Source organism: Heterodontus francisci, chromosome 35 (genome assembly GCF_036365525.1).
Source record: "Heterodontus francisci isolate sHetFra1 chromosome 35, sHetFra1.hap1, whole genome shotgun sequence".
NCBI classification, from domain to species: domain Eukaryota; kingdom Metazoa; phylum Chordata; class Chondrichthyes; order Heterodontiformes; family Heterodontidae; genus Heterodontus; species Heterodontus francisci.
The window spans coordinates 24,055,001-24,076,701 of NC_090405.1; the positions used below are offsets into that span (position 1 = coordinate 24,055,001).

General features: G+C 46.4%; 1 non-coding gene across 1 annotated transcript; it reads right to left on the minus strand.

The window, feature by feature from the left end:
• Nucleotides 1-920: 920 nt before the first annotated feature.
• trnal-uag (transfer RNA leucine (anticodon UAG)) lies at nt 921-1,003 on the minus strand. The gene has a single exon. It is a non-coding gene; the product is annotated as a tRNA-Leu (tRNA).
• Nucleotides 1,004-21,701: the final 20,698 nt, after the last annotated feature.

The window sequence follows — 21,701 nt, forward strand, 5'->3', positions numbered from 1 at the left end:
TGGCAGTGTGGCGCCCAGAATTGCACGCAATATTCTAAGTGTGGCCTAACTAAGGTTCTGTACAGCTGCAACATGACTTGCCAATTTTTATACTCTATGCCCCGACCGATGAAGGCAAGCATGCCGTATGCCTTCTTGACTACCTTATCCACCTGCGTTGCCACTTTCAGTGACCTTTGCCTTGGATGGGTCCACGTTGATCCATTACATTCAGAATCACCTCCTTGAAATAACTCCATAGTGCAACGACAGTAACCACACAGAATCTGCTTCAAACACTCCTGCACATTTTATCTGTTCTGACTGTCAACACCTCCAGCTCTTTTGTTTAAGTGGAACCCATCAGGTTTGTATAGGCTCCTTCTATTCTGAAAGCTGTAGCACTGGTTCAGGGAATTCAGCCCTGTTTCTCTACTCTAAAGGCTCAGCCATGCTTGATCTGCGTGGTATTTTGCTTTTATTGCAACGTTACAAGACCTCCAATCCTCTGGAAAACGATGGTCAGACCTTCCACTATTTCTTCCCTGGCTTCTTTCAACAGCCTGGGGTACATTTCATCTGGTCCTGGTGATTTATCCACATTCAAGGATGCTCATCCCATTAAGACTTCCTCTCTCCTTAAGTTATCACGTCCAATACTTCACACTCCTCCTCCTTCATAACAATATCTGCATCACCCTCTCATTTGAGAAGACAGTAAACTATTCATTAAGGATATTGGCAACATATTCCACCCCGATGCAAAGGTTACATTTTTGATCTTTTCTGTGCCCTGCTGTTTGCTTCGTTGCCTCTTCCTCTAATGTTTTGATGCAACATCTTTGGGTCCATTGTTATTTTGTTTGTCGATGTTCTTTCCTGTTCTCTCTTTGCTCTTCACCGCTGCTCCCAAACGCCTCCAGTGCAGTCAAAACACAACGTGTCAGAAGTGGGATTTGAACCAACGCCTCCAATGGAGACTGCGACCTAAACGCAACGCCTTAGACCGCTCGGCCATCCTGACTGCCGGTGATGTATTATCAATGCTAAGGAAATTATTCATTCTTTGTGAAAGTATTTGTGAGATTGTGGAAATGTCTGGAAGAGGAAAGACCAGCGGGAAAGCTCGGGCCAAGGCCAAGTCTCACTCCTCCCGGGCTGGACTGCAGTTCCCGGTGGGCCGTGTTCATAGGCTCCTGAGAAAGGGCAACTATGCTGAGCGTGTGGGTGCCGGAGCCCCGGTCTATCTGGCTGCTGTGCTCGAGTATCTGACCGCTGAAATCCTCGAGCTGGCCGGCAACGCGGCCCGGGACAACAAGAAGACCCACATCATCCCCAGACACCTGCAACTGCCCGTCCGCAACGACGAGGAGCTCAACAAGCTGCTGGGAGGAGTGACCATCGCTCAGGGCGGGGTGCTGCCGAATATCCAGGCCTTGCTGCTGCCCAAGAAAACCAGCACTCAGAGCTCCCAGAAAAAGTAAAGCGGCCAAAATGTCATCTAATAACCCAAAGGCTCTTTTCAGAGCCACCCACAGTCTCTGTGAAAGGACTGGTTCCTGTCAGGAGGGAGTCAGTGATGGAGTTATTGTCACAGTGGATTGACCTGTTTCACATCTGTCCAGGTGTGTTTTCAGTTCCCTCTCTGGATTTCGCTCTGTTTCTCTGCTCACACATCTCCCCCTCCAGTTAAGTGAAGAACTGCACTGCAGGGTGTAGAATCAACAATTTAATAAATCCCGCTGCCTTCGATTTGATAAATCCCGAGATTATCCCGGTACATTAACGGGAACTGGTTCGGAGCTGATGAATTAATTTAATAATGGAAGTGTCCGGGTTAATTCTCTGTTTTTTATTTAGACAGTTTGAATTGTGTTTTTTTTTTCTCCGGTGATCTGAGCGCCGCTTCTCAATGAGAATCTGCTCCCGGAACAGAGTAAATGCAGGAAGAAAGAAGCCATTCTCGGGCTGTGTGTTTCTCTCCTAACCTGATCTGTTTAGACCGCACTGTTCCCAGAGGACGGAATCAGTGAGAGTTGTGCACACACAGGAGCTGAGTCCACTGCAGCGCTTTAAGATGTACCTTCTCCCCGGCCCTCCCTCTTCTCCGGACACAAAGTTGTTTGTTCCCCCGGCGGCGGGGTAGAGTCGGGGATTCTCTCCCCGCAGTGTCAGTGTCTGCAGCCCCGGGGAACTGGCGGTTTCTGTCAGAGTGACCGAGCTACCTTACAGGACTCTCCCCCTGAATTTGTGAACTGAGACTACACCGAACACATCTCCAGTTAGAGTGAGGGCCGGACATCCTTCTGTTTTATTACAGAGAGTGGGGAAAGGGCTGGGTGGAGGGGATGTCAGCGAGTCACCAGGGATCCTGGATTTACTCCAAATCATTTCCATGTGGAATCTGCAGGCGGGGCCGGGACAGGGATCATTTGATCAGGGGATCAGCTCTTTCCTGAGAGATGTGGGTGGCTCTGAGAAGAGCCTTTGTGTTCAGATGTTTACAAGTTTCCCGCGCTCTTTCACTTCTTTCCAGACCCTGCTTTCTGAGCCTTCGCTGCTTTCGGCTTGACCTTGCTCTTCCATGTCTGCACTTTCTTCAGCGCCTTTCCGCCCGCCGCACTCTTGCCTTTTTTGACCTTCTTCGCAGCAGACTTTTTCTGAAGCGCTGCTTTCTTCACCGCCTTATTTGGCGTTGCCGCCGCCTTGCTGCTCATTTTCTTGGCTGTTACTTTATTTGTTGTCACTTTCTTGGCTGCTGGTTTCTAACGAAGGATTTCTTGTCTGCTGGTTTCTTCACTAAAGATTTCTTGGCTGCTGATTTCTTCACTAAAGATTTCTTGTCTACTGGTGTCTTCACTAAAGATTTCTTAGCTGCTGGTTTCTTCACTAAAGATTTCTTGTCTGCTGGTTTCTTCATGAAAGATTTCTTGTCTGCTAGTTTCTTCATGAAAGATTTCTTGTCTGCTGATTTCTTCACTAAAGATTTCTTGTCTGCTGGTTTCTTCATGAAAGATTTCTTGTCTGCTAGTTTCTTCATGAAAGATTTCTTGTCTGCTGGTTTCTTCATGAAAGATTTCTTGTCTGCTAGTTTCTTCATGAAAGATTTCTTGTCTGCTAGTTTCTTCATGAAAGATTTCTTGTCTGCTGATTTCTTCACTAAAGATTTCTTGTCTGCTGGTTTCTTCACTATAGATTTCTTGTCTGCTAGTTTCTTCATGAAAGATTTCTTGTCTGCAGGTTCTTCATGAAAGATTTCTTGTCTGCTGGTTTCTTCACTAAAGATTTCTTGTCTGCTGGTTTCTTCATGAAAGATTTCTTGTCTACTGGTGTCTTCACTAATGATTTCTTGGCTGCTGGTTTCTTCATGAAAGATTTCTTGTCTGCTGGTTTCTTCACTAAAGATTTCTTGTCTGCTGGTTTCTTCATGAAAGATTTCTTGTCTGCTAGTTTCTTCATGAAAGATTTCTTGTCTGCTGATTTCTTCACTAAAGATTTCTTAGCTGCTGGTTTCTTCACTAAAGATTTCTTGTCTGCTGGTTTCTTCATGAAAGATTTCTTGTCTGCTAGTTTCTTCATGAAAGATTTCTTGTCTGCTGATTTCTTCACTAAAGATTTCTTGTCTGCTGATTTCTTCACTAAAGATTTCTTGTCTGCTGGTTTCTTCATGAAAGATTTCTTGTCTACTGGTTTCTTCATGAAAGATTTCTTGTCTGCTGGTTTCTTCATGAAAGATTTCTTGTCTACTGGTGTCTTCACTAAAGATTTCTTGGCTGCTGATTTCTTCACTAAAGATTTCTTGTCTGCTGGTTTCTTCATGAAAGATTTCTTGTCTGCTAGTTTCTTCATGAAAGATTTCTTGTCTGCTGATTTCTTCACTATAGATTTCTTGTCTGCTGATTTCTTCACTAAAGATTTCTTGTCTGCTGGTTTCTTCGTGAAAGATTTCTTGTCTACTGGTTTCTTCATGAAAGATTTCTTGTCTGCTGGTTTCTTCATGAAAGATTTCTTGTCTACTGGTGTCTTCACTAAAGATTTCTTGGCTGCTGATTTCTTCACTAAAGATTTCTTGTCTACTGGTGTCTTCACTAAAGATTTCTTGGCTGCTGGTTTCTTCACTAAATATTTCTTGTCTGCTGGTTTCTTCATGAAAGATTTCTTGTCTGCTAGTTTCTTCATGAATGATTTCTTGTCTGCTGGTTTCTTCACTAAAGATTTCTTGTCTACTGGTGTCTTCACTAAAGATTTCTTGGCTGCTGGTTTCTTCACTAAATATTTCTTGTCTGCTGGTTTCTTCATGAAAGATTTCTTGTCTGCTAGTTTCTTCATGAATGATTTCTTGTCTGCTGGTTTCTTCACTAAAGATTTCTTATCTGCTGGTTTCTTCACTAAAGATTTCTTATCTGCTGGTGTCTTCGCTAAAGATTTCTTGGTTGCTGGTTTCTTCACTAAAGATTTCTTGTCTGCTGGTTTCTTCATGAAAGATTTCTTGTCTGCTAGTTTCTTCATGAATGATTTCTTGTCTGCTGATTTCTTCACTAAAGATTTCTTGTCTGCTGATTTCTTCACTAAAGATTTCTTGTCTGCTGGTTTCTTCATGAAAGATTTCTTGTCTACTGGTTTCTTCATGAAAGATTTCTTGTCTGCTGGTTTCTTCATGAAAGATTTCTTGTCTACTGGTGTCTTCACTAAAGATTTCTTGGCTGCTGATTTCTTCACTAAAGATTTCTTGTCTGCTGGTTTCTTCATGAAAGATTTCTTGTCTGCTAGTTTCTTCATGAAAGATTTCTTGTCTGCTGGTTTCTTCATGAAAGATTTCTTGTCTGCTGATTTCTTCACTAAAGATTTCTTGTCTGCTGATTTCTTCACTAAAGATTTCTTGTCTGCTGGTTTCTTCATGAAAGATTTCTTGTCTACTGGTTTCTTCATGAAAGATTTCTTGTCTGCTGGTTTCTTCATGAAAGATTTCTTGTCTACTGGTGTCTTCACTAAAGATTTCTTGGCTGCTGATTTCTTCACTAAAGATTTCTTGTCTGCTGGTTTCTTCATGAAAGATTTCTTGTCTGCTGGTTTCTTCATGAAAGATTTCTTGTCTGCTAGTTTCTTCATGAATGATTTCTTGTCTGCTGGTTTCTTCACTAAAGATTTCTTATCTGCTGGTTTCTTCACTAAAGATTTCTTATCTGCTGGTGTCTTCGCTAAAGATTTCTTGGTTGCTGGTTTCTTCACTAAATATTTCTTGTCTGCTGGTTTCTTCACTAAAGATATCTTGTCTGCTGGTTTCTTCACTAAAGATTTCTTAGCTGCTGGTTTCTTCACTAAAGATATCTTGTCTGCTGGTTTCTTCACTAAAGATTTCTTATCTGCTGGTTTCTTCACTATAGATTTCTTATCTGCTGGTGTCTTCGCTAAAGATTTCTTGGTTGCTGGTTTCTTCACTAAAGATTTCTTGTCTGCTGGTTTCTTCACTAAAGATTTCTTAGCTGCTGGTTTCTTCACTAAAGATTTCTTGTCTGCTAGTTTCTTCACCTTCTTTCCCACTTTTCCCTGGGTTTTCCTTCTTGCTGATTTTGAAGGAGCCGGAGGCTCCCTGTCCCTTGCTCTGCACCAGGGAGCCTTTGTTCACATTCCTCTTGATACTTTGCTTGATCTGGGTCCTGAGCTTCTCCACATCGACACCGCTGCTACCCAGAGCCTTCTTTATGGCGGCCAGGGACATCCCCTTGCGATCGCTGAAAGCCGGCACAATCTTGAGGATCTGTTCGCCCAACGGGAGACCGGCTGGCTTGTTCCGGGGAGCCGCCTTCTTCTTCTTGGGGGTCTTGACTTGGGCGGCGGCGGCGGCTGGAGGAGCCGTTTGGGCGGCTGCGCTATTGGTCATGTCCGGGACTCTGCACAAATTCTCTCTGTCAATGTGAACTGGGTCAGAAATGAAGCCGGTGATGGTGGCACAGAGCAACTTAAAGGCAGAGAGAGGACGGGGCGGAGACAAGCTGCTGTCAGCTCCCGGCTCCTGCTGTCTCTCTGTGTTTCTCTCTCCTCACAAACTCTCCAATTCCATTGAAATTCAGAGACTCTAGACTTCCAGACTAGATCTTTCCTGTCTCTCACTCCAGTATGTTTGCTGTTGAAAAGCTTTCACTCGGATTGAGGACTCTATTTTCCATTTCACCTGGTTTTATTGCTGCACTGACCGCCCTCTCTCACCCCTCGCTGACATGTTCTCTACTTTTCAACTGAAATCTTGAAATAAAAAAAAATGATCCCGAATTCCCACTTTGGGGCTGAGCAGGGAGCAGGGCGGTTCTTTGACTGGAAAATCATTTGATTTTACACAAGAATGACTCTGAAATCCGGCGATGAGAGCGGACCCACAAACACAGTGGCTTCAGACTAACCCGCCCTCCCCTTTAATACAATCTCTCTTCCACAATATTCACATCTGCATATTCACAGGACAAACTGTTCCCTGAATGTAGAGTTCCCAGGACAGGTTTTCCCCTCCGCTCGGTCTGTGCTGCGGATTCTCGGGGGTGAGTTGTATTTTCTCAGCTCAGTCAGTGTTAAACAGTCTGGGGCCGGCGCTCCGAATATTGTCTGTGAACCAGAGTCCGCTACAAGAGCCAATCACAGTTGTGACTTTTTTTATTCGTTCATGGGATTTGGGTGTGAGTCCAGAACCAGGGGTCATAATCTAAGGATACGGGGTAAACCTTTCAGGTTGTCCTTTCTCTCTCTGCCCCTCTCTCTCTGCCGACACCCACCCCCGGTCTCCTCTCTCCCTCTTACTCTCCTCTCTCTCTCTCCCTCTCTCTGACAGTTGCAGAGAGCGAGAACTCTCAGCTTTATGGTTAGTCTTTTTTTTTAAATCGCAGCCGTCAGTTTCACAGCTGACAGGTGCTTTGAGCAGAGACAGCACTTCCGAAACTCGGACAAGCTCGGGTTTTTCTGGAGGGCTTTTAAATGAAATCAGAACTGCCGGAAAGCTCCGAACTTGTCCGAGGTTCTGAAACGTTGACTCTGCTCGAAGGACCTGTCAGCTGTGAAACTGACGGCTGCGATTTGATTGAAAGTCAGACTGGTCTGGAAGAAGAAGCCAATGGGAAATTTCTCATCCCTGAAATTATCAGTCACGGACCGAACTGTTTTAACGTGGACACTGGTGTCCATGTACAGACATGTTGCCAACCCCTGTTCTTCACACAGACTTACCAATCACACACTGATCAACGTCAACAAATAATATGACTTTTTTATTGAAGACTGACAATACTATATACAATTTACAGGAGAGTATTACAGGCACATCTTACCGGGGATCATCCCATCTCCCACTCTGTCACATACTGTATGACATCACTTCCTGAAGTGATGATGCACACACGAGTTACCAATTCCTTGAAACAAAGAGTAGGCATAAATGGGCCATTTTCTCATTGGCAGGATGTGACTGGTGGAGTGCCACAAGGATCAGTGCTTGGGGTTCAATTATTTACTATCTATATTAATGACATGGAGGAGGGGGCAGAGTGTAATATATCCAAATTTGCTGATGATACAAAAATAGGTAGGGCATGGTGTCATGAAGACATAAGGAATCTGCAAGGGGATAGAGATAGGTTGAGTGAGTGGGCAAAAACTTGGCAGATGGAGTTTAATGTAGGAAAGTGTGAGGTCATACACTTTGGTAGGAAGAATCAAAATGCAGACTATTATTTAAATAGAGAGGGACTCCAAAAAAGAGGGATCTGGGTGTTCTTGTGATTGAAACACAAAAAGTTAGCATGCAGGTGCAGCAAGTAATTAAGAGGGCAAATGGAATTTTGGCCTTTATTGCTAGGGGGTTGGAGTTTAAAAATAGGGAAGTCTTGTTAAAGCTGTACAGGGTGTTGGTGAGGCCACACCCGGAGTACTGTGTACAGTTTTGGTCCCTGTATTTAAGAAAGGATATATTGGCATTGGATACAGTCAAAAGAGATTCACTCGGCTGATTCCTGGGAGAAAGGGGTTGACTTATCAAGAATGGCTAACAAGTTAGGCCTTTATACATTAAAGTTTAGAAGAATAAGAGTGATCTTATTGAAATGTATAAGATTCTGAGGGGGCTTGACAGGGTAGATGTTTCCACTAGTGGGGGAATCTCAAACTAGGTGACATAGTTCCAGTATAAGGGGACAGTCATTTAAAACTGAGATGCAAAGGAATTTCTTCTCTCAGAGGGTAGTGAATGTCTGGAATTCTCTACCCAGAGAGTTGTGGAGGCTAAATCACTGAAAGCATTTAAAGAGGAGGTAGATAGATTTTTGAAATATTGGGGAGTTGAGGGCTATGAGGAGCTGGCACGAAAGAGGAGTTGAGGTCTGGGGCAAATCATCCCTGATCTTATTAAATGGTGGGGCAGGCTTTGGGGACTGAATGGCCTACTCCTGCTCCTATTTCTTATGTTCTTATAAGGGGGCTACAAAGAGATGTAGATCGGTTAAGTGAGTGGGCAACAACCTGGCAAATGGAGTAAAATGTGGGAAAGTGTGAAATTGTCCACTTTGGCAGGAAGAATAAAAAAGAAGCATATTATCTAAATGGTGAGAGATTGCAGAGCCCTGAGATGCAGAGGGATCTGGGTGTCCTCGTGTATGAATCGCACAAGGTTAGTATGCAGGTACAGCACGTAATTAGGAAAGCTAATAGAATGCTCGTGTTTATCGCGAGGGGAATTGAATACAAAAGTAGGGAGGTTATGCTTCAGCTATACAGGGCATTGGTAAGACCACATCTGGAGTACTGTCTACAGAACTGGTCTCCTTATTTAAGGAAGGATGTGAATGCATTGGAGGCAGTTCAGAGAAGGTTTACTGGACAAATACCTGGAATGGTGGGCTGTCTTACAAGGAAAAATTGGACAGGCTTGGCTTGTATCCACCAGATTTTAGAAGAGTAAGAGGCAACTTGATTGAAACACATAAGATCCTGAGGGTCTTGACAGGGTGGATGTAGAAAGGATGTTTCCCCTTGTGGGAGAATCTAAAATTAGGGGTCACTGTTTAAAAATATGGGGTCGCCCATTTAAGACAGAGATGAGGAGAATTTTTTTCTCTTCGAGGATTGTGAGTCTTTGCAGTTCTCTTCCTCAAAACGCAGTGGAAGCAGAGTCTTTGAATATTTTTAAGGCAGATGTAGATAGATTCTTGATAAGCAAGGGGGTGGTCAGGGGTAGCTGGAAATGTGGGTCATCAGTTCAGCTATGAAATTATTGAATGGCGGAGCAGGCTTGAAGGGCCGAGTGGCCTACTCCTGCTCCTAATTCATATGTTCGTATGCTTGTATGTTTGTATAAAGCCCAAGATGCCATATATTTTACTACCACTCTCTCAATATGCCCTGCTACCTGCAAAGATCGATGCACATGCATCCCCAGGTCCCTCTGTCCCTGAACACTCTTTAGAACTGTACCATTAAGGATACATTGCCTCTCCCTATTCCTTCTGTCAAAATGCATCACCTCACACTTAACAGTATTAAATTCCATCCGTCACCTCTCTGCTCATTCTGCTAGCCTATCTATGTCCTATTGCAGGCGGTTCATATCATCCTCACTGTTTGCCTCACCTCCAGGTTTGGTATTGTCAGCAAATTTTGAGATTCTGTTCCGTATTCCAAGATCCACATATTTTATGCATAGCAAGAAAAGCAGTGATCCCAGCACTGACCCTCGGGGAACACCACTGTCGACCATCCCCTAGTCTGAAAAGAAACCATTTACTACAACTTGCTTGTTTCTGCCCTCAATCCAATTTTTTAACCAATTGGACACTGACCCTCCTATTCCATGAGCCTCAATTTTGTTAACCAGCCTTTTATGTGATACCTTATCAAATGCTTTCGTAAAATCCATAGAAACAACATCCACTGCATTTCCTTCCTCAAACTTCTCTGCTCCTTCATCAAAAAATTCAATTAGATTAGTGAAGCATGATCTGCCTTTTACAAATCCATGCTGGATATCCTTAATTAACTCAAACCTCTATAAATGTCCATTGATATTTTCCCTGATTATCATTTCTGAAACCTTACCCAGCATTGATGTTAAATTAACTGGCATGGAGTTGTTTGGACTGTCCTTACACCCTTTCTTGAATAAGGGTGTCATTTGCCACTCTCCAATCCCCTTATCCAGGGAAGATTGGAATAGTATGGCAAGCCCTTCCTGGAGGAGTCTGGACATGCAAGGACTCAACTACCAGCAAGCGTATAAAGCAAGACCCAGGCTCAGGGCCTTCAGTTACCCCTGGAGGGGAGTCGGAGAGGCAGTGGATCCTGTGAGGAACCACAGTTCAGGAAAGATGAGAAGGTCATTGTGAGGGGACAGAGGAGATTAAGTTCAAGGTTTACCAGCTTATAAGCAAGTGCAGAGACAAGGAACGGTGCTGGGGCAAATTATAGGAAGCTGTGATCGGTTGGAAGGCAGGAGTGATTAAATGACAGAAGAGATGATGGTGCAAGGCAAAAGTCAGGGAAACAACAAGTAACATTTGGCCGGCACAGATACCAGGAGTGGGGTTTGAACACACACAGACATATATTCATTGGATTTTAAGTCCAGCACCTTAACCACTCAGCCCTCCTGGTTCATTAACCCGTTGCTGAAAATGAAATTTAATGTGATCCGGGTGACATCTGGCCTTTTACAATATACAATTATGACTCCTCTCCCATGCTAAATTGGATCCTTCATTACTTATGAACCTCAATCGGATCACCCCTCAGTCTAGGTTTCTCGAAGGTGTAGGGTCCCAACTCTTTTAGTCTAACTTGATAACGAAGATCTCTTACACTGGGAATTAGTTTAATGTCTCTCCTCTGTACCCTGTCAAAAGCCTCAATATCACCCATCATGTGAGGAGACCAAGACTGGATAAAATATTCCAAGTGAGGCCTGACCAAGGTTTCATAAAAGGACAAATTCGGGACATCTCAGATACTGAAGGAGTCCGTGTCCAGAAGCAGCAAGACCTGGACAACATTCAGGCTTGGGCTGCTAAGTGGCAAGTAACATTCACACCACATAAGTACCAGGCAATGACCATCTCCAACAAGAGAGAATGTAACCATCTCCCTTTGACGTTCAACGGCATTACCATCGCTGAATCCCCCCCACCATCAACATCCTGGGGGTAACCATAGACACAAGCTTAACTGGACCATTCATATAAATACTGTGGCACCAAAGGTAAAACAGACAGTGAGAATTCTGCAATGAATAATTCAGCTCTAGGCACGAGGTGAAATGCTCATTAGGAGAGCTGGAAAAATGGACTGGTCAGGTGTGCAGAAAAGTGGCAAATGGAATTCAACTTGGAGAAGTGTGAGGTGATGCCTTTGGTGAGGTCAAACACGGCAAAGGAATATACAATTAATGGGTGAATACTGAGAGGTCTAGAGGAAGTGAGGGACCTTGAAGTGAATGTCCACAGATCCCTGAAAGTAGCAGGACAGGTTGATAATTTGGTTAAGAAGGCTTATGGAATCCTTTCCTTTATTAGCCGAGGGATAGAATATCAGAGCAGGGAGGTTATGCTGGAACTGTATCAATCATTAGTTAGGCCACAACTTCAGATCTGTGTGCAGTTCTGGTCACCTCATTACAGAAAGGATGTAATTGCACTAGAGAGGTTACAGAGGAGATTTACGAGGATGTTGCCAGCTCTGGAAAAATGCAGCGATGAGGAAAGATTGGATCAGCTGGGGTTGAATAGAGGAGGCTGAGGGGAGATTTGATTGAAATGTATAAAATTGTGAGGGGTCTGGATAGAGTGGATGGGAAGGGTCTATTTACCTTAGCAGGGAGGTCAATGACTAAGGGGCATAGATTTAAAGTGATTCGTTGAACGATTAGAGGGGAGATGAGGAAACGTTTTTTCACCCAGAGGGTGCGAGGGGTCTGAAACTCACTGCCTATAAGGGTAGTTGAGGCAGAAACCCTCAACTCATTTAAGAGGAGTCTGGATGTGCACCTCAAGTGCCTGAACCTGCAGGGCTACGGTCCAAATGCTGGACAATGGGATTCCGCTGGGTTGCCCGATTTTTGGCCTTCCTGTGCTGTAAACTTTCTATGTTCAATGATTCTATGCAGACACGATGGGCCGAATAGCCTCCTTCTGCACTGTAATAATTTTGTGATTTTTGACTCTCCAAAACTTGTCCACCATCTATAAGGCACAAGCCAGGATGAGTGCAGCTCCAACAATACTCTAGAAACTCGACACTGTTCAGGACAAAGCAGCTGCCTTGATTGTCACCCCATTCACCACCTTAAACATTCACTCCCTTCACCACTGACGCACAGTGGCAGTAGTGTGTACCATCTACCAGATGCACTGCTGCAACTCACCAAGGCTCCTTCGAAAACACCTTCCAAACCGAAGACCTCCACCACCTTGAAGGACAAGGGCTGCAGATGCATGGAACCACCACCATCTGCAAGTTCCCCTTCAAGTCGCACACCATCTGATCTGCAACAATATCGCTGTTCATTCACTGATGTTGGGTCAAAATCCTGGATCTCCCTTCCTAACAGCCCTGTGGGATACCTACACCACATGGAGTGCAGCAATTCAAGAAGGCAGCTCACCGCCACCTTGTCAAGGACAATTAGGGATGGGTAACAAATTCTGGCCTTGCCAGTGTCGCTCACATCCCATGAAAGAATATGCCCCATCTTATATGCAATTATCCTCTGAATGCAGCCCAACCCCCTATTTGCTCCAGCTATCACTTCACAGCATTGCTGCTGTAACTTTAGAGATCTGTGCACTAGAACATCCAGATCTCTGCTCAAAATTATTTTCTTTCTCCACCTGCTTTAATGTTTTTCCCTGAAGGGTGTATGAATGTTGAACATTCGCCCTGTCCACATGAATAACACTGCACTTACCCAAATTAAACATCATTTACCAGTCATGAACCCAATCTCCCAACACATTAAGATCAGCCTGAAACAGTCGAGCATCGTCTTCAGTCTGAACACTCGCACAGATCTTCAAATCATCTGTAAATTTACAGATGGTGCCCCCTACACCTACATCCAGATCATTAATAAAAATAATAAAGAGCAACAGACCCAACACCGATCCCTGTGGGACACCACTGGTAACTGGTCTCCAAACAGATCCAGATCCATCTGTAACTACTTTCTGCCTACGTCCTGCCAGTCAGTTCCCAATCCAGATCAATATATTACCACTGATACCAGGGACTTTAATCTTGAAGAGAAGCCTCTTGTGTGGAACCTTATCAAAATCTTTTGACTGAGATCCGCTAATTGAACACAGGCCGGGGATGAGGCCTAGGCCTGTCCTGCTCTGTGTGTGGGTCTCAGGATGGCACAAGGTGAGATCAGCTCACTGAGCACAGGCCCATCCTGCTCTATATGGTGCTCAGTACCTCACCAAATGAGAATAACTAACACACCACAGGCCAGGGAGCCTCGGCCCATCCTCCCCTGATTGCGGTTCAGTGCCAACCAGGTCAGATCAGCTAATTCAGCACAGGCCGGAGATGGAAGCTGGATCTTTCCTGCTCTGGGGGCTCCGTACCATACCAGGTGTGATGAAGTAAAATACCACAGGCCGGGGATGGAGCCTGGGATTTTCCTGTTCTGTGTGGGGCTCTGTACAACACCGTGTGAGATGAACTATCATCCCTCAGGCTGAGGAAGGAGCCTGGGCCCATTCTGTTCTATGTGGCTCCTACAACATTGGGTGGGTTCAGTTAACTGAACACAGGCCATGAATACAACCAGGCCCTTTCCTGCTCCATGTGGTTCAGTATCACACCAGGTGACATCAGCTAACACAGCCCAGGTGGGGCTGGGGCTGGAGCCTGGGCCTGTCCTGCTCTGTGGGCTCAGTACACAACCCGGAAGATGAACTTTTTTCAAAAGACTTCAGTGTATTTAACTCTGTGTCCAACACTGTGAGGCAGCTTTCTGTGTTTATAAAGAGTGTAATTTATTGACTGGTCTCTTGGATCTTGGAGCAAACAGGGTGACAGACAGAGGTCTGTGTGCAGAGGGTTTGGAGGTGAGCTCTGATTCCTAACCCTTTCTGGATTGTGAGGAATAAAGAATGAATGAGAGAGAGAGAATGTGGGAGAAGGGATGATGGAAGAATTTGTCGTGAACCTGATTAAAAGTGGCTCAAACGCAAGATAATATTAAGATATCAAGAGCAGAACATTAACATAATCTGAGTTCCGCGATCTGGTCGGGTCCCATTCCCCTGAAGTGAGGAATGAACGGGTGGGGAAATTCCGCCTGGAGTTATATTTGTCTCCAATGAAGATGAGTTCACAGTGAGGATGGAATAGCTCAGTTGGGAGAACACTAGATTGAAGAACCAGGATACAATCCCTGGTTTCATCAGTTTTAATTTGGTGTCTCCTTCATTTTAAGTAGAGAGAATCAGAGGGGAGATTTTCCACTCTTGACCCCTGAATTTTAAACTAACGGTGCGGCTCTCGGCAGAGGCAACGGAAGCGGGTGTCGTCACCACACGAGTGAAATGTGGCCGACCGACTCCGATCACGGAGCAGCCGACCAATTAATGAAGGGGAGGCGTGGGGCCCATGTAAGCAAGGACCAGAGGCAGGGAACGAGGTGCCGATGGCACCGACATCTGACACAACGGCAGGTGCTGGCACCATATTTAAAGGGCTGCCAGCCCTGCATTCACTGCTGCCTGGTTTAAAGGAGTGTCTTCCTGAGAGCCCTCTGCTGTCCCAGGACCAGTTCTGCTGCCTCTGATGCCCCAGGACCCGTTCTGCTGCCTCTGTTGCCTAATGGGTAAGGAGCTGAATGCGAGCCTGCAGTGACCATGGTCCCACGGTTTAGCGATGCCTCCCTGCAGGTTCTCCTCCAGGTGGCAAGAGAAAGGTGGAAGATCCTCTTCCCCAGGGATGGGAGGTGGAGACCTGTCCACCTGACCAAGCAAAGCTGGCTGGAGATAGTAGGTGAGGTCAGCAGCCATGGGTTCACCCCCAGGACATGGATCCAGTGCAGGAAGTGGGTCAATGACCTGATCCAGGTTGCTCAGGCGACAACTCAAAACACTTTGGACCCTTTGGACATTGCATGTGGCAGAGTGAGAGGGAATGTTTAGTGGAAAGGGAGTGACCACCCAGTCATGTGTATTGGGGAAGGGCAGCAGGAGAGGCACACGTCAGTCATTATATAACCTCACACAGTCCCTCGAGAGGGGCCGCATGCAGGAGGCATATGTGTGTCCACATCATGGACTGCTGGACTATCACCATCAGAGATGTTGGGCTTGTCCCAGCTGGGAGACTAACTTTGTTCATCATTGTGTCTGCAGGAAAAGACATCCCACAATTGGAAAGAGCGTGTCAAGACTGGCGGTGGATGCCTTATCTCCATGTCCTCATCCCGATGGAGGAGGAGGCCATGGAACAGGCAGGGCAGCAAAGCAGCTGCTCCATAGCTGATGGAGAGACAGGGGCATCTACCCAAGAGAGTGAGTGAACATCTCCTGGGGCACAAGGGAGCATCCGCTGCAAAGGAGCCACACTGCTCATCTGTTCACCACTGCATCAATGGAGCTGCACAGTAGGGGTGGTTGGAATGTCACGATGGGCAGACCCTAACCCTTCAATGTCCCTGTTTTCTCATGAAGGCCCGGATGAACGACAAAAGCAAAGCGCTGGAGAGACTGGGAGACAGCCGGACACATCTGAGGAGGAGGAGGGAGCCTCAGATGGTGCACCATCACATCATTCCCCTGCACCCTCCACCAGAACAGAAACGCTCACGCAAACTGATGAGCACATCACAGACAGGCCCGGGCAGCTGACGGAGGCTGTGACAGCCGAGGCCACTGACAGTTGGTGGTCTGTGGGAGGCCAGAACCACACTGAGCCCCAGGCTGATGACATGCCTCTGGTGTCACCAGCAACACGGGAAATACCACAGCTGCAGCGAGAGGTCAGGTAACATCTGGCAGAGTTGCCAGAGGCAATGTGTACCCAAACAAGGATGGTGGAGGAGTCCATCCAGGCCTTGGGTGCTGCACTGTCTCTGATGGGGGTGTGTCTGGCTTCCTCCATTGAGAGATTGGTGACTCTCATGGAGAGCCAGATCCAGCCGATCAATCAGTGGCTGCCGGAGATGTGTGCAGACCTGCACTCCATCACTTTGTCCATGAGCTCCATCCAGTGGTGACAAGGTGAGAGGGGGGACGAGGCACCTGAATTCTCCACCAGGTCCACGTCCCTCTCAGGTCAGCAGGGAGGTACAAGTGTGTCTTATAAGGGGGAGGAGCAGCTGGCTGCTACATCTGGGGTCTCCTCTCAGGGTGCTCCTGGTGTGGACAGTAGCTCGAAAGTCCCTCTGCCAGTGACACCAGTGATGCCAGTGCCTCCATCATCCTCGATGACAGAGGGGGGTCCCTGTACCTGTGCAGGAGGCCCTCAGTGTGCCGGGGCCCTCCAGGCCTCAGGCAGCCAGAGGACGGCCACCAATGTCATCCCAAGCCATGGGGCAGCAAGGTCAGCAGCCTGTCTCCACCTCAGCTGCCAGAGCAGGGGGAGCACCACGAAGGAGCACCCGGAAAAGATTTAAGAAGAGCACCTAGATTCACTGAGGGGTTCACGGGTGAATGTACATTCCAGATGGATAGGGTTGTGTTTGGTGTCACACAGAATAAAGAAATGATGTTCTCTCACTATGTCTCCTTCCAATTGTTGATGCCCTTTGGGACTTCATTTCAACCCTTCCTCCCAAGGGGCTGGAAGTGAGGGACCAAGCCCTGAGTTCACAAAGCTTCGGCCTTGCCACTGTGCGATGTGTACCTGGGCGCTGTAGTGTAGAAGGAAAGAGGTGACAACAGGGCTGCTTAAAGCGCAGGCTTTATTGCCTTGGTTCCAGAAGGTGGTAAGGCTCAAAGGAAACGTGAATGTATAAGGGTGTCTCATGTCTCCCTTGTGTGTATCTCATGGTGGCTTTCCTGCTGTGCCTGAGGTCCTTCATCTGGCTACCTGAGCAGCGTCCTCCTCCACATCCTCATCATCAGAGGAGACATCACACTCCATGATATCCTCACTTGTCAACACCTCACCCCTCTGTAATGCCAGATTGTGCTGTGCACAGCAAACCACCACGATATGCGAGACCCTCGCCGGGACATACTGAAGGGCTCCACTGGAACAATCCAGGCACTTCAATCTCATCTTCAGGAGACCAATGGCCTCCTTGATGGTCACTCGGGTTGACCCACAGCAGGTGTTGTACCTCTCCTCTGCATCCTTGTGTGGATTCCTCACAGGTGTCAGTAGTCATGTCCTCACTGGGTTGCCCTTGTCTCCAAGGATCCATCTCAGAAAGCGCATGGGGCCACGGAAAAGTTCTGGCACCTGCGACTGCCTTGGTATGCAGGCGTTGTGGCTGCTTCCCGAGATTTGTGCACACAGCTGTAGGATCCATTTGTGATGGTCACAGACCAGTTACACACTGAGCAAATGGAAGCCCTTCCTGTTGAAGGCTGCTGGCTGGTCTGCAGGAGCCATGATGGTCACAGGGGTGCATTCGATGACACCCTACACCTGGGGGAATCCAGCGATGGCCCTGAATCCTATAGCCCTCTCAGCCTGACTGTTTGGATCGATGTGCACATAGTCACCGGCCCTCCTGAAGAGGACATTGGTGACCTCCTTGATGCACCGATTCACCACAGACTGTGAGATTCCACACATATCTCCAGTGGATCCACGCAATGATCTGGTCATCCAGAAGTTCAGTGGCACAGTGACCTTCAGTGACACCGGCATCAGGTGCCCACCAAGTCCCATGGGGCACAGCTGCATCATGGCAGAGAGATCAGTGACAACCTCCGTGGAGAGGTGCAGTCTGTGGAGACACTGTCACTCGGACATCTGCAGGTAGTTGAACCTTGGCTGACGTGTTCCTCTGCCTCCTTCTCCAGCCTCCTGTTCGAGGCTGGCCTTCCTGTGGGCCCCCAAGCTGCTGTGGTGTCCCTGCTGGTGCCTGCCCTTCCCTCCCTCCCTCTCTACTCCTCCTCAATGGGAGCCTCGAATCCAGGGTGAATGAGGCCCATGACAGGTTGCCCCTCCCTGAGTGCAAGGCCTTCACAGTAAACAACACCCAGCCACATTTACCTCACTCTTTACCCACTCAGATTTACCCTCATTGAGGTGGCACTGCCTCAATGGCACCCTGGTGAAGCTCCCCCTGCAGAGCTGGCACATTGGCCCCCACTCCTGACAGTGATTCCGGATGCCCTTTCCCCCTCCACCCTTGCTGCCAAGTTACGCTACCTCACCCGACAGCTTCCCAGTGAAGCCAACACTCAGCTCCCACCTCCCAGTCACCTCCTTTAACCAGGCGAGGCTCTGAAGCCCCGTGGTTCCCGTGTGCTATTAGTTCAATTGGATCCAGTGAATAAAATTGCTGACAATTGGACTCATAAATACTTGAAATGCCTTCTTGCCGTGTGGATGTGCGACGTCTGCCCTACATGTCAGCCGCTGACAGAAAAATCCGTTCCAATGTCTTCCATCCCAATTGGCCATTCTCAATAAAGTGTCAGGAATGAAGGTCAGAGGAACAGACCAGGCTGGAAACACAGAAAGAGCGAGGAGAAGCTGGTGTGAAAAACAGAGATTAAACAACAGGCTTGTTCAGTTGGTTTGGGTCTGGTGTTTAGAATACCCGGAATCTGGGTTCACTTCCCTTCCAACTCAGCGAATTGTATCAACATTATGTTCATAAAACCATAGAATGATACCCAAAGAAGGAGACCATTTGGTCCATTGTGTCAGTGCTGTCTCTTTGGTTGTGCTATCCAATTAGTCCTGCTGCTCAGCTTTTTCCTGTAATCCGTACATTTTTCCTTCCAGTATTTATCCCTATTGCTTTTCAAAGTTACTACTGAATCTGCTTTCAAGTCCTGATCAGACAGTGCATTTCAGATCACAACACATCACCGGATAAAAAATCATTCCTCATTTCGCCTCTGGTTCTTTTCTCAATCACCTGATAAATACATCCTCTGGTTACTGACCCTTTTGCCACTGGAAACAATTTCTCCTTATTTAACTTATTGAAAACCTTCTTGATGATGTCACATACTAGACTGCCAGTAAAACTGAAGCCCATGTAATAAAAGGGACAATGACAGCATGGATATGAAGTTAGCAGACTGATAGGAACATAGAAGCAGGAGTAGGCCATTCAGCCCATTGAGACCACCCCACCATTCAATATGATGATGATTGATCATCCACTTCAATGCCTTTTTCCCACACTATCTCCATATCCCCTATGTCATTTGTATTTAGAAATCTGTCAATCTCTGCTTTAAACATACTCAATGACTGAGCTTCCACAGCCCTCTGGGGTAGAGAATTCCAAAGATTCACAACCCTCTGAGTAAAGAAATTTCTCCTGGTCTCTGTCCTAAGTGGCTTTCCCCTTATGTTGAAATTGTGTCCCCTGGTTCTAGATTCCTCAACCGGAGGAAAAACTTCATCTACCCTGTCTATCCCTTTAAATATTTTGTAAGTTTCAATGAGATCACCTCTCATTCTTTGAAACTCTAGAGAATACAGGCCCAGTTTCCCCAATCTCTCTTCATAGGACAGTCCTGCCATCCCGGGAACAAGTCTGGTGAACCTTCATTGCACTCCCTCTCTGGCAATGATATCCTTCCTAAGGTAAGGGGACCAAAACTGCACACAGTATTCCAAACTGCAGACCAACCAAGGTTATATACAATTGAAGCAAGACTTCACTACTCCTGTACTCAAATCCTCTTGCGATAGAGGCTAACATATCATTCGTCTTCTGAATTGCTTGCTGCACCTGCATGTTAGCTTTCAGTCACTTATTGACAAGGACACCCAGGCCCCTTTGTCCATCTACACTTTCTAATCTCTTACCATTTAAGAAATAATCTGCACATCTGTTCCTCCTACCAAAGTGGACAAACTCACATTTTTACACGTTATATTCCATGTGCCACTTTCTTGTCCACTCACTAAGTCTGTCCAAATTCCCTTGAAGCCGCTTTGCATCTTCCTCACAACACACATTCCCACCTAGTTTTGTGTCATCTGCAAACTTGGAAATACTACATTTGGTCCCCACATCCAAATCATGTGAACAGCTGGGTCACAGTGTGGTGGTGAACAGTTGTATTTCTGTCTGGAGGAAGGTTTACAGTGGGTTCCCCATGGTTCCTCACAACTTCAGACTGGAAAAGCTGGGGTTGTTCTCCTTGGAGCAGAGCAAGTTCAGAACAACTTTGACAGAGTTAGAATCAAGGAATCAAATGGTTACAGTACAGAAGGAGACCATTCAGTCCATCATGTCCATGACAGCTCTTTGCAAGAGCAAATCAGCTAATTCCACTCCTCTGCCCTTTCATTGTAACCCTGCAAATTTTCTCTATTCAGGTGTTTATCCAATTCCCTTTTGAAAGCCACGATTGAATCTGCCTCCAGCACACTCTCAGGCAGTGTAATCCAGATCCAAACCACTCGCTCTGTCCCACACCCCTGGTACCATTGCAGAAAATCTCTTCTGTTCATTTCATCCCTCATAAATAATTGAAATGAAATGTTTATTAGGAAATGCACAATATAAAAAAGAGAGGGAAATAAATGCTGAGAAAAATAGAAGTCAATGTTTGGAAGGTAAAAAGAGCAAAAGATGTAACTTTTATTCTGGTTGAGTGAGAGGAATATATCACACTCTGGGGCTTTTTAAGAGGATTTACTGATAAACCTGGGATTTGAGAGGAAGCTGGTTCATGGTTTACAGAACAAATTCAGTCCCTGGGGTGGAGGCAACAGCTGCACCGTCCAATAACAGACAGGACGGGGACACTGTCTCAGGCGTGGTGAGCTCAGTCGATGAAAGCATGAAACTCTGAATCTCAAGTTTTTGAGTTTGAGCCCCACGGTGGGTGTTTTTTATTTCCTTTTTAGGCTGATTTTACAGGCATTCTCCAGCTCTGAATTCCTCGGCAGAGAGTTCAAGGAGTGTTTGAAATGAGATTCAACAGCAGTATGAGAAAGTCTCTCCTTGATTCAGGACTCTTACCTCTCTGTAGCAACTCGCTGCTGAAGATTGAACTTTATCTCATTTCATTTTCAGCTCATGGTCAGTGTGAATCAGTGAGACTTCTGGCTGTCTCCCACTTCACAATCCATCAGTGCTGAGAAATCAATGGGGAATATTACTCACATGTTACAATGTTTTATAAATACTTGAATGTATTTCACACTGTGTCTAACAGTGTGAATCTCCCCTGGTATATCAGCTCACCAACACTTCAACAGAACATTCACATAATGTGTGGGGCGGCATAGTGGTGCAGTGGTTCGCACTGCAGCCTCACAGCTCCAGCGACCCGGGTTCAATTCTGGGTACTGCCTGTGTGGAGTTTGCAAGTTCTCCCTGTGTCTGCGTGGGTTTCCTCCGGGTGCTCTGGTTTCCTCCCACATGCCAAAGACTTGCAGGTTGATAGGTAAATTGGCCATTATAAATTGCCCCTAGGAAAAGTAGGTGGCAGGGAAATATAGGGACAGGTGGTGATGTGGTAGGAATATGGGATTAGTTTAGGATTAGTATAGGTGGTTGGTGGTCGGCACAGACTCGGTGGGCCGAAGGGCCTGTTTCAGTGCTGTATCTC